A 12,717-nucleotide genomic window follows, 5' to 3' on the forward strand; every position below is an offset into this window, starting at 1 on the left:
AAGCGAACAAAGCTCGATAGTTCGGTAAATCAGGTTTTCAAAATAAGGTTTTATGAAAAATAAAATAATATAAGCGGTCTTTGTATACATGAATGTCAACGATCTTGATCGCAAATTATGAAAGATGTATGAATGTATGCATAATTGTCTACATACTCTTGTACATATGTATTTGTATTTGCTAAAACACACTTAATGTAATTGGGTAGATGATTAAGTTGCATATGCACATTTCTGTATGGCTTTGGTGGTAGAACTTTGATAATTTTATTACTCTTGTAACATATTGTACAGAGTGTTATGTTAACTTAACGTCTGTTTGTAACATCTACACACACATATACACATATACCGAAGTGATCAAGATGACGAGTAGAGTTGAAACTCGGAGAGAATATTTTCCTTATAATAGTATGCATCGGCGCCAAAAGTAGTAAGTGAGTCAAATCGAGCCATTACTTCCACTAGCTCCCGTATACCAAATATTATGGGTTTCAAACATCTTGTGAGCCTTATACCGTAGGTATCGGTAATAATGTGTGTCTTGAATAAAATTTACACATGCAAGTATATGGAGGCGTTTCGTTATTCTAGTGGGCTTTCTGTCCTATATATGGGTTAAATTGTGTGTTCTCTTAATAAAATTCCTTACTTGTTTATATTACATTGATTGATTTGAATGGCATGCTCATGATGAAACTTTAAAAAGTAATTGTGGACACTTTGAAATTATTTTGTATTAAATATTTCCCCAAGTTTGCATACTCCACATCCGTTTCATTATACAATGCATTTTAAAAATATTGTGTTATCTGTCCATTTATTTTATTCGATCACATGATTTCCATGCGATCAATCGATTCGTAAACGTGTGAGTAATCTGCCGTTCTTAATTGGCGTGTTCGACTACTGCCAAACTCACATACAGTGTCGGACAAAACTCATTGGACTAAATCGAGTCTCAGACATATTCTGTCATAACTTTTTTCATGGATGCATTAGAAGAATAATTTTTTTTGCAAAAGAAAGATCGCATATTCTATATTAAGAAACAATTCAATTTTGTTTTCAAGCTTGTTTTTATTACCGTGTCATTCCATCAAAGTTCTGCAAATTAGATTTGGAATCATCTGAAAACAATACTGACTTCCATTGCTCCAAATCTAATTTGCAGAACTTTGATGGAATGACACGTGTACGAAGACCAACAGGAAAGCGTTTAGACCGTCGATACTTGCAGGGTACCGTAAGGCATGGTGGGGGTAACATAATGGTGTGGGGATGCTTCTCTGGCAGGGAGTAGGACCTATTTTCAAAATAGAAGGGAACATGAATAGGTTCCAATATAAAATTATACTGCAAACCCAAATGTTACCCCACGCTATCCAAAAAATGCCGCCTGATTGGCAGTTCCAACATGTTAATGACCCCAAACACACGTCAAAAATTGTGAAAGATTGGCTTTTGGAAGAAAAAGTTTGTGTTATGAGATGGCCCGCCGAGTTTCCTGATATAAACCAGATTGAAAACTTATGGGAAATTGTCAACAGGCAGATTAATAGGGAACAGGTCCACGGTAATAAAAACAAGCTATTTGATGCCCTGAAACAAGCCTGGAATGGAATAAATGATACATATATTATTAATTTAATTTCATCTATGCCTAAAATATGTGCTGCAATCATTAAAAATAATGGCTACCCAATAAAATATTATTATAAAACGAATTTATTTTCATATTCAGCTAAAGTCCAATGAGTTATGTCGCGAGAATTTTTTACTTTTTTCTCTTCTGTTATAAGTTATAAATTGTACATAAAAGTTGAAAAATAAAATTGAATTGTTTCTTAATATAGAATATGCGATCTTTCTTTTGCAAAAAAAATTATTCTTCTAATGCATCCATGTAAAAAGTTATGACAGAATATGTCTCAGACTCGATTTAGTCCAATGAGTTCTGTCCGACACTGTATAAAGAGAAACCATGAAATGATAGGTCTGCTATGGGTATTTTTAAGCAACATTATTTTACAAGTAACAGTACTTTACTATCGATTTGCTTTGAACTTAGCTCCGATTTGTTTATTTTGAACTTCATTATATAAAAAAATGCTTGCCGGAACTTGATTTAATAGGAACTCAGTTGCTGTAATACCTAAGCATGATTTGCAGATTCTTCAACAGAAAATTAATCAAGCAAGTTTTCTTGGGATACTGCGGAACTTTATGATATGATATGTTGAAAATCTCACTTTGATTCGAATTGTACCGTATTTTCATTTCTTATATGCCGAAGGAAGGATGGGATCATGTGTAGAAGTTCACATAAGTGAGGAAAGTTTTTGATTGTCATTCACTTGGGAGTGGCCAGAAACAATTCTTCTCCACATGCTTCAAGCAGCTCACGACATCCGGTTTTAGACCAAGTATCCTCTGGGTAGCCAACCGACATTCGTTTGAAGGCGAGCTAAAGTGAGAAGGTGAACCCGCTTCTGTGGTTGTGCGTAGGATTTGGGACCCACCACATAAAAACGAAGTACCAATTAAAAATCGACGAAAGCCTCGGATGAGAAACTCTTTTTTGATGACGACATTTAAGGGCATGCACTTGGAATGTCCGGACCCACAATTGGGAAAGTGTCTCTGCCCAGTTGGTTGATGTCCTCATACGACTAAAGGCTGACATCACCGCCATCCAAGAAGTGCGATGGACGGGACAAGGACGGAAGAAGGTGTCCTTGTGACATCTACTACAGCGGCCATACGACACTCCGGTGGATGAACGTCTAGCCACAATCCGCATAAAAGCGAGGTTCTTCATCATACCGCTTATTTCCTGCTCTCTGAGAGTACTCATCAGCATCTCGGTATAGGGGAACTGTGGACCGGCATATCAAAATCACTGCGTACCGCTGCAGCCGAAACAATTGGATTTCGGCAGTGGAGAGAAAACAGACTGCATACCTCGCAACGTTGCAAACGACCACAACTCTTGCGAGATGGTATAGCTGAAGAGGGAACGCATTTGCAGACAAAAGAAGAAAAAGACAGAAATGCGTGAGTATGAAGAGATTGAGAAGGCAGACAGAGGTAATGCTCGAAAATTTTGCGAAAAAATGAAGCGACTTAACGAAGGTTTCAAGATCGGAGCATCCACATGTAGAGACCAAGGTTGTAATCTGGTAACTGATGTCCAGGGCATACTGGGATTATGAAGGGAACACTTCTCCGACCTGCTAAATGGCGGTGAAAGTACAACACCAGGAGATGGCGAACCCGATTGCCCAATCGATGACGATGGAACAGATGTTCCATTACGCGACCATGAAGAAATTCGTATAGCAATTTCCCGCTTGAAAAACAACAAAGCGGCGGGGTCCGATAGATTACCGGCCGAGCTATTCAAATACGGAGGCGAAGAACTGATAAGGTGCATGCATTGGCTTCTTTACAGAATATGGACGGAAGAAAGCATGCCTGACGATTGGAATCTCAGTGTGCTCTGCCCAATCTACGCAAAGGGAGACCCCACAGTCTGGAAATCTTAAAGCCCCGTCAACAAACTGATTGGACTTTATCAGTGTTGCCTTAGACCTGGAAAATCCACAACTGACCAGATATTCACCATGCGTCAAATCTTGGAGAAGACCCGTGAAAAGAGGATCGACACACACCCCCTTTTTGTCGATTTTAAAGTTGCTTTCGACAGCACGAAAAGGAGTTGCCTTTATGCCGCGATGTTTGAATTTGGTATCCCCTCAAAACTAATACCACACAGCCGTATCAGTATCACCAAACCGCGCCGTTAGTTCTGCTTTAATGGGTCTGGAGGTGAATGAGGACAAGACGAAATATCTTCTGTCATCAAACAAACAGTCAGCGCATTCGCGCCTTGGCACCCACGTCACTGTTAACAGTCATAACTTCGAAGTCGTATATAATTTCGTATACCTGGGAACCAGCATCAACAACACCAACAATGTCAGCCTCGAAATCCATCGCAGAATCACTCTTGCCAACAGGTGCTACTTTGGACTGAGTAGGCAATTGAAAAGTAAAGTCCTCTCTCGACGAACCAAAATCAAAGTCTACAAGTCGCTTATCATTCCCGTCCTGCTTTATGATGCAGAAGCTTGGCCGATGTCAACATCAGATGAGACGACACTAGGAGTTTTCGAGAGGAATATTTTGCGCAAGATTTACGGTCCTCAGAACATTGGTAATGGCGAATACCGCAGACGATGGAACGATGAGCTGTACGAGTTATACGACGACATTGACATAGTTCAGCGAATAAAAAGACAGCGGCTACGCTGGCTAGGTCATGTTGTCCGAATGGACGAAAACGCTCTAGCTCTGAAAGTGTTCGATGAAGTACCCGCCGGAGGAAGCCGCGGAAAGGTGAAGGCCTCCACTCCGTTGTAGGGACCAGGTGGAGAGCGACCTGGTGACATTTGGGATCTCCAACTGGCGCCGAACTGCGAAGGAAAGAGAGAAGTGGCGCGCTATCATCGATTCGGCTATAACCGGCTAAACGGTTGCAACGCCAATCGCATACATACATACATATGCCGTCATATATATCTATACATATATACATACTCGCAGTTACTGAACCCAGCATCTTGATTTTGTAAACTGTTGAACTTGAACTTGATCAGTCAGAAGCATTGAAGTGTAGTTAACAATTAATAAATGAAAAGTATTTATATTGCAATGTGTCACATTGTGTATGCACAGGTACAGACTGTAAGCCTTTGATTGATGTTTTGCTGAAAAAGACACTTAATAAGAAGCTCCTCTGAAAGCCAGACGACACACAAAGAACACGTACCAACAGTATAATAATAATGTCAACATAAAACTTATTTGTATTTCAACTTCAAAACAAATCCATTTAATTGTACATTTTTTCTACCTTTGTTGATTTGCATACTTGCTGACCATATTTACTTGAATTGGGAAAAGCTTTGTAAACTTCCTGTATAATATTGTATATGAGAATATAAATATTTGTATGGCAAGGTTTATTGCACGAATAAAAGTTAATTCAAGATGGTTATGTAGGGGGCTAAGAATTGTGAAGCTATGAAAATATTTTTCGTGATCGAGGTCTCCTACGAAGAATCAAAATCCAAACTGCTGAGTACAGAGCTGAGTTCGATTTTGCGTTGACTATTTGCCAATTAGAGACTGCTTACCTTTTCGTTGGAGGGTAGTGTGCTTAGTAATCCTGCATTCTGGGCATGGGCTCACAATTTCTAAACCCAGCGATGGTGCTATCAATTTCTATATATGTAAATGTATGTGGGATTATAAGTAGAATTATAAGTTATAATTAAAGTCATAGCATAACAGATGGCAACCACCCGTTCGAATTTCGATATAATAGTTCGAATAATGGATTGTAACTGGCGGCCATCATAATTTCTAAGATTACTTACATATGTAGATAGAATAGTGTCGTACACTCGCTTTTGTACCGCGTACGCGGGAACACACAGTCTTTTTATACTCTCGCAACAAAAGTTGCTACGAGAGTATTATAGTTTTGTTCACATAACGGTTGTTTGTAACACCTAAAACTAAAAGAGTTAGATATAGAGTCATATATACCAAAGTGATCAGGGTGACGAGTAGATTTGAAATCCGGACGTCTGTCCGTCCGTCCGTCTGTCCGTCTGTTCATCTGTGCAAGCTGTAACTTGAGTAAAAATTAAGATATCTTGACGAAACTTGGCACAAATATTCCTTGACACCATAAGAAGATCAAGTTCGAAAATGGGCAGAATCGGACCATTGGCACGCCCACAAAATGGCGAAAACCAAAAACACATAAAGTGTCATAACTAAGCCATAAATGAAGATATAAAAGTAAAATTTGGAATAAAGGATCGCACTAGGAGGGGCATATTTGGATGTAATTTTTTTGGGGAAGTGGGCGTGGCCCCGCCTACAAATCGGTTATTTGTATCTCGCAAACCAATAAAGCTATATAAACCAAACTTTATGCAGTCGGTTCTTTTACATTCCTCACCACACACCATGAAAATAGTTGAATCGGATAATAACCACGCCCACCTCCCATACAAAGGTTAGGTTGAAAATTACTAAAAGTGGGTTAACTAACTAACGAAAAACGTCAGAAACCCTAAATTTTGCAGAAGAAATAGCAGAAGGGATCTGTACTCAGATTTTTTTACAAAATGGAAAATGGGCGTGGCATCGCCCACTTATGGGTCAAAAACCATATCTCAGGAACTACTCGACCGATTCGAATGAAATTCGGTATATAATATTTTCATGACACCCTGATAACACGCACAAAAAATGGGCGAAATCGGTTCACAACCACTACTACTTTCCTTATAACTCAATTTTGAAATCCATCTTATTCCTTCACTGTATAATGTAAACATAAGGAACCAATGAAGATAACGGAATACAACTTTACACAATTAGTGCATATCATCTCTGGCTTCACTTGTGAAAAATTGTCGAAAACGGAAATTAACTTTTCAAGGCCCCAGATATCGAAAATGTTGAACTCAGCGCCTAAGGATAAATTTTAACCTCTCAGATATCTCAATTTAATTCAGAGTAAATTGTTTTCTTCTAATAGTGTGTCTCTATTCCAAAAATTATTAAAATCGGGTCATAACATTTCCATATACCTCATTGTAGGTTTCTCAAAAGTATCTTCTCCTAGCTCCCATATACCTAATTATAGGTTTTTCAAAAATACGGTGAGCTTTATTCCGCATATATGTATTGGTTAAATTTCTTCAATAAATTGCGAGAGTATAAAATTTTCGGTTGCACCCGAACTTAGCCTTTCCTTACTTGTTATAATTACAATGTAATACTTGAACTTTGCCACTAGTTTTAAGCATTTGTGAAATAATTGAATAAAGTGAGGATTAACGAGTCGTAGAACACGAGTTTTATTTAAATCGAATCGCCAATGGGTTACCGAAAACCGTAGAATCTTCTGCCTGATGGCAGATCATTCTACATGTATATACATATATTGATATTCATGCAGACAAAGACTTTTACAAGAATCAGATAGGCGTACTATAAAAAACCTCAAACGAAATCACTCAGTCCCTCAGCTACTCTCCGATAGAATGATACTGAATTTGGTGTGTCTATGAAAGACACGTTAGTTTAGAGTAGCTGTCATCGATTGGCCAATAGCCTCGACACACGGCAGCGAATTTAAAAGATGCAAGTGCATGAAAATACGTATAAAATAATAAAAATTTGAGTTTTTCTAATAGGGTTACATTTTTTTTTGTTTGTGGAAAAATATACTACCTCTAACCATTCAGCGCACTATTTTGAGATATCTGAGATGATCCAAATCTGAAAAGACAGTGAAAATGTAAAAAAATCTTGTAAATAATTTTAACGGTTATTTTGAAACCGTACGGTTACTTTTTTGCCCGCCTAAAAGGAAGAACAAAGGTTAAAATGACACTGTTCTTTACAAATAACAAAATAACTTGGCTGGCAACATGCGATTGCAATGTAGTGTAGTCAGATGAATCCAAAATAAATTGTTTGAGCTCAAACTGTCATCAATGAGAAAGTATACGGATTCTGAACTCAGTTATACCAATCCATAAGTTTGGTGGTCGTTCTACAATAGTGTGGGGTTGGCTGCATGATGCCCCAATGTATTGCATTCTTTGACAGCATAGTTGGAACGATAAATTCGCAATATTATACTGATATTTGCAACCGAAACTTTGCACCAACAATTAGGGACGCAGACGATGTATAGATGTTTTTGAAACATCGATGTTTTCGTCAAAAAGCAAAAAAGCAGTGTTTGCCATCGATGTTACGAATCTAAAAACATCGATGCATCGATGTCACTTTCAACGATGTTTCATATTAAAATTTTACTTCACATCTTCACATTTTTTCTGGTATTAACCCGAAACCCTATATACCCTCCATTTGGAAACGGTTTGTCATATTGGAAATCGTTTTGTTGTAAAATACGGAGAATTCGTTAGGTGCGCTTGCATAATATTGCGGTTAATTTTATGATATATTTTGACAATTTAATTCTGGCGTTGGCAACTGCGTTGCATCAGATATTCAAATTGCTGAATTTTAAAGATGTTATGTCTAAAGGAAAAACTTTTTATCATTGTTTCATAAAATATGCAAAGAATGGCGCTGATACAAATGAATCTTCGGATGAGTGTGAAACAGAATCCTCGTTTGACATTTGAAACCATTATAAACATTTAGTCCACAAAAGTGTGAAATGCATGCTATCAAATTTATCTATAGTTACAGGAACGGAAGGTTGAACAAAAAATGTATCTTCGATCAGCTTAAAAGCCGGTTGACATAAAAAGTGTCTTTCCGGACTTCTATAAAGGGGCTTCTTATTTAGATATTCCAGTCACTTTAGTCCCGAGTGAACAAATATTTTATAAAGCCAGAGCACCTTTCATGCAGAAATAGAAAAAAATTTGTTGTTTAATGAGTTTTAACAGACAGCTAAAGCTAAGTGTAAATAAAATTTATCAACTTAAGACGTACACGGTTGCCGATTTGGTACATTTGGACCAAATTCGGTCCATTTTTTCCCTTGGAATACAATACTTTAGGAAATGTACAGGGATTTTTCATTATTGCTAATAATTTTTGAATCTGAATATCAGTTCGGCAATTTAATTGTGGAAAAAAAGGTAAAAAAGATTTGATTAATGCATTTTTATAAAGTCTAAATTTGTTTATCCCACACTGAAGTTACTACCAAACAATAAAGATATATGTATATCGGTAAGTAAAGATAGCAATCGTATTCATCTTACTGTGGCTCATCGAAATTTTATTAGTTATTAGTAATTAGAATATGTTGACGGGGTGAATAAACGAAAATTTCGGCCAGAATGACGGGCTGCAGAGTGAAGATGGTGCAGCATATTGTATTGCATGTGATAAAACATTGCATGCCGCTAATCAAATTCACCACTATAACGTGAAAAGAAAAAGTAATCAATTAAATATGGATCGTTTCGTAACCGAAGAATATGAAAAGTAGCAAAAACAAGTGCGTCATGCTGAATTCACACTGCTCATGTTTATGCTTTTCCACAACCTGCCGTTTGATTATTTGATTTTTTACCCGTTAAATCAATTATACTTTTAATTTGTTTAGTGTGACATAAGGATATAAGTCTGAAGAACATCAAATATTGTTTTTTTTATGTACCTATATACTCATGTACCTGAAATATGAAAAAAAAATATTAAATTGAATTAATGGAGGGAACGCATATTTTTTTTGTTTCGATGGCTTTTGAAGAAACATCGATACATCGAACCATCGATGTTTCATTTCACGATGTTTGCATCCCTACCACCACCTACCTACCACTACTATAGTAAGACCACGACCATAAATAGGCCAAACTGACCATTAAATAGCTACAAGACAATACATAAAGTTTATCGTTGACCTCTACAATCTGCTTAGTTTAGGGTTAATGCATATTGCTTTATGGTTGAAAATTAATTCTGCCTGGCATGTTATCATAACAGAAATTTGTAAAAAACTAGTTGGCAGCATACTTCATAAAATTCAGCTAGTGATAGAGGCTGGTTTTGGATACAAGAAAAATAAATTTAAAAAAAGTATAGAAATATACATACGTATGTATATGAGCATTTCCACAGAATCGTCAACCAGGACCAAGATTTAAAATGTTAATAAAGATAAAATTTTTTAAATAAAATTTTACAAAGATGTTTAAATTTTATGAATATAATGTTTTCATAACCTCTCTCTGGTATTATCATGAAAAATTTGACCTGAAACCTGAAAACTTATTTGTTTTTACTTTGAGCTACTCTACAAGTAATTTTTCTCTTGAGTTATTTTATATGAATAACTTATGTTATGGTTGTACTTTTCCACAAAATCTCTTTATTAAATACCAAATAAGAAGAGAAAAATGCAAAGGGGCCAAACAAAAATCGAATAACGGTAAATTTTTATTTTGCTTATTATCTACGATCTAATCGTACGTTCGCGACCAAAAACGTCATTTATTGATATTACTTCACATTGAGTGCAAACTGGTGCCTAAAAAAACACGATTAAAGCAAGTTAAGCATCCCTAATCAAAAAACAAAATTACTTTAGGTAAACAGTGCATCAAACTTTTTATTTCGATTTTCAAAATTTCGTACGTTCGCGACCGTAAGTATTGATTTGTTTCTAAACAAATATTCTAATGAAAAGTATGACAAACGATTGCGAAAAGTGTGCAAAAGATGTAAAAGATATTGTGCCGCTAAAATACTTGTCAAAAATGGACGCAAATGTGGAAAGGTGCGATCGTGTAATTTTGACTTGCACTGTTGCTGCGTTATCGGACTTGCTCCATGAACTACAAGTTTAACTGCCAATTTTCAAGCAACATTTCTTTGTAAAGCGAGCACAACAAAATTATTTTGAAAACGGTAGGGAAAATATCACGCCTGGGGTACTTGTCCTACAAATAGATTTTAAATGAGTACACTTTGGATGAGTGGAACTATTTTGCACCGTCACATGGTAGTTGGCAGTTGTGAAAAGAAAAATCTGGCAAATTACGAGAACAAAAAATGTCGTTTTAAACGATGCATTCTCTTTTTACAATTGTGCGCAAGAGCACATTACTGAAATTAAAATTTTATAAATTGGAACTGATACAATTTTCGAGATATCTCCAACTTTATATCGAAAATGGAACGATATACCGAATATTGCAGGTATCAGAATGGTGCATTCGATTTCCTACGACGAAAATCTTAAGCTACAAACTGCTCGTACGGCCTATTCAAAATATAACACTATTAAATAAATATTTCTTGTTCTTTATATATGTTTATATCTTTTCAATCAATAAAAGGAATATTAGGTTGCTTTATTTAAGAAAAGGTTTCCAAAATCCAAATAAAAACTTGATGGAAAAATCGTACGTTCGCGACCCGTACGTTCGCGACCGGTACTCAACCTCATAAATAAAAAACCAATGGACAAATTTCAGCGTGCAATTAGTTAGGAGGAAGTTACTTTATTCCAATGTAATATAAATTAATCCTTTTAGAATATTATGTTCCATTTCGCTATTTTTTGCGTTTTTCTAGTTGCACCCAAAAGCAACTTCCATTATTCGTACGTTCGCGACCGCATGTTTGTCGCTAACATATTAAAAAATAAAAATCGAAAGATCCTACCTTTTGCACCAAAGAAAGACCTAGCAAAATGCTATCGAAACATAAAAAAAATAAGACAAATTTTTGTTTTCCTTGTTTTTTGAACTTTAAATGCGTGCGAACGTACGGTTCGCGACCGTTGGAAATGCTCATATATAAAAGTATAGATATATACACAAAACAACAATTCACTGAGGTAACTATTATATTTATATTAGTTTTGCAATAGGAACTATTTAATCCAAGAAGCTTTTATACATCTCGTTACAGGCTACTAAGTTATTGAAGTTGCATACCAATTTTTTTGCAATCCTATTTAATTTATTTGAAATAGAGTTCAACGAAACCACTATGCAAACATGTGAACAGTTGTTTGAGTGACTGTAGATTCCTAGGTTTCGACTTGTATTAGAAAAAGCATAAATAAAGTTGATTAAACACTTACAACTTGTAAATGAAATTTCACAACTTGTCATAATAACTTTTCCCAGTTAAAAGAAGAAGTTTTTATACTCTCGCAACAAAAGTTGCTAAGAGAGTATTATAGTTTTGTCCACATAACGGTTGTTTGTAAGTCCCAAAACTAAACGAGTTAGATATAGGGTTATATATACCAAAGTGATCAGGGTGACGAGTAAAGTTCAAATCCGGATGTCTGTCTGTCCGTTCGTGCAAGCTGTAACTTGAGTAAAAATTCAGATATCTTAATGAAACTTGGAACACGTGTTCCTTAGCACCATAAGAAGGTTAAGTTCGAAGATGGGCGGAAAATTTGGAACATAGGCTCGCATTAGGGAGGGGCACATTTGAATGTAATTTTTTTGGAAAAATGGGTGTGACCCCGCCTCGAAATAGGTTTTTTGTATATATCTTACAAACCAATAAAGCTATATAAACCAAACTTTCTGCAGTCGTTTCTTTTAGCCGTTTCCTTATACAGTCCAAAAATGAAAGAAATCGGATAATAACCACGCCCACCTTCCATACAAAGGTTAGGTTGAAAATGACTAAAAGTGGGTTAACACACTAATGAGAAACGTCAGAAACACCAAATTTTACATAAGAAATGGCAGAAGGAAGCTGCACTGAGATTTTTCTACAAAATGGAAAATGGGTGTGGCGTCGCCCACTTATGGGCCAAAAACCATATCTCAAGAACTACTCCACAGATTTCAATGAAATTCGGTATATAATATTTTCTTGACACCCTGATGACACTGGTGGGCGAAATCGGTTCACAATTACGCCTACTTCCCATATAACTCAATTTTGAATCCTTCTGATTCGATCACTTTATAATGTATACATAAGGAACCGATAAAGATAGCGAAATAAAACTTTACACAAATACTGTATTTGAGCTGTGACTTTTCAAGGCCCCTAATATCAAACATGATGAACTCAGTGCCTAAGGGTAATTTTTCACCGAAAATATAGGTAAATCTCTAAATAAATTGCGAGAGTATAAAATGTTCGGTTGCACCC

The sequence above is a fragment of the Zeugodacus cucurbitae genome, chromosome 6 (genome assembly GCF_028554725.1).
Source record: "Zeugodacus cucurbitae isolate PBARC_wt_2022May chromosome 6, idZeuCucr1.2, whole genome shotgun sequence".
NCBI classification, from domain to species: domain Eukaryota; kingdom Metazoa; phylum Arthropoda; class Insecta; order Diptera; family Tephritidae; genus Zeugodacus; species Zeugodacus cucurbitae.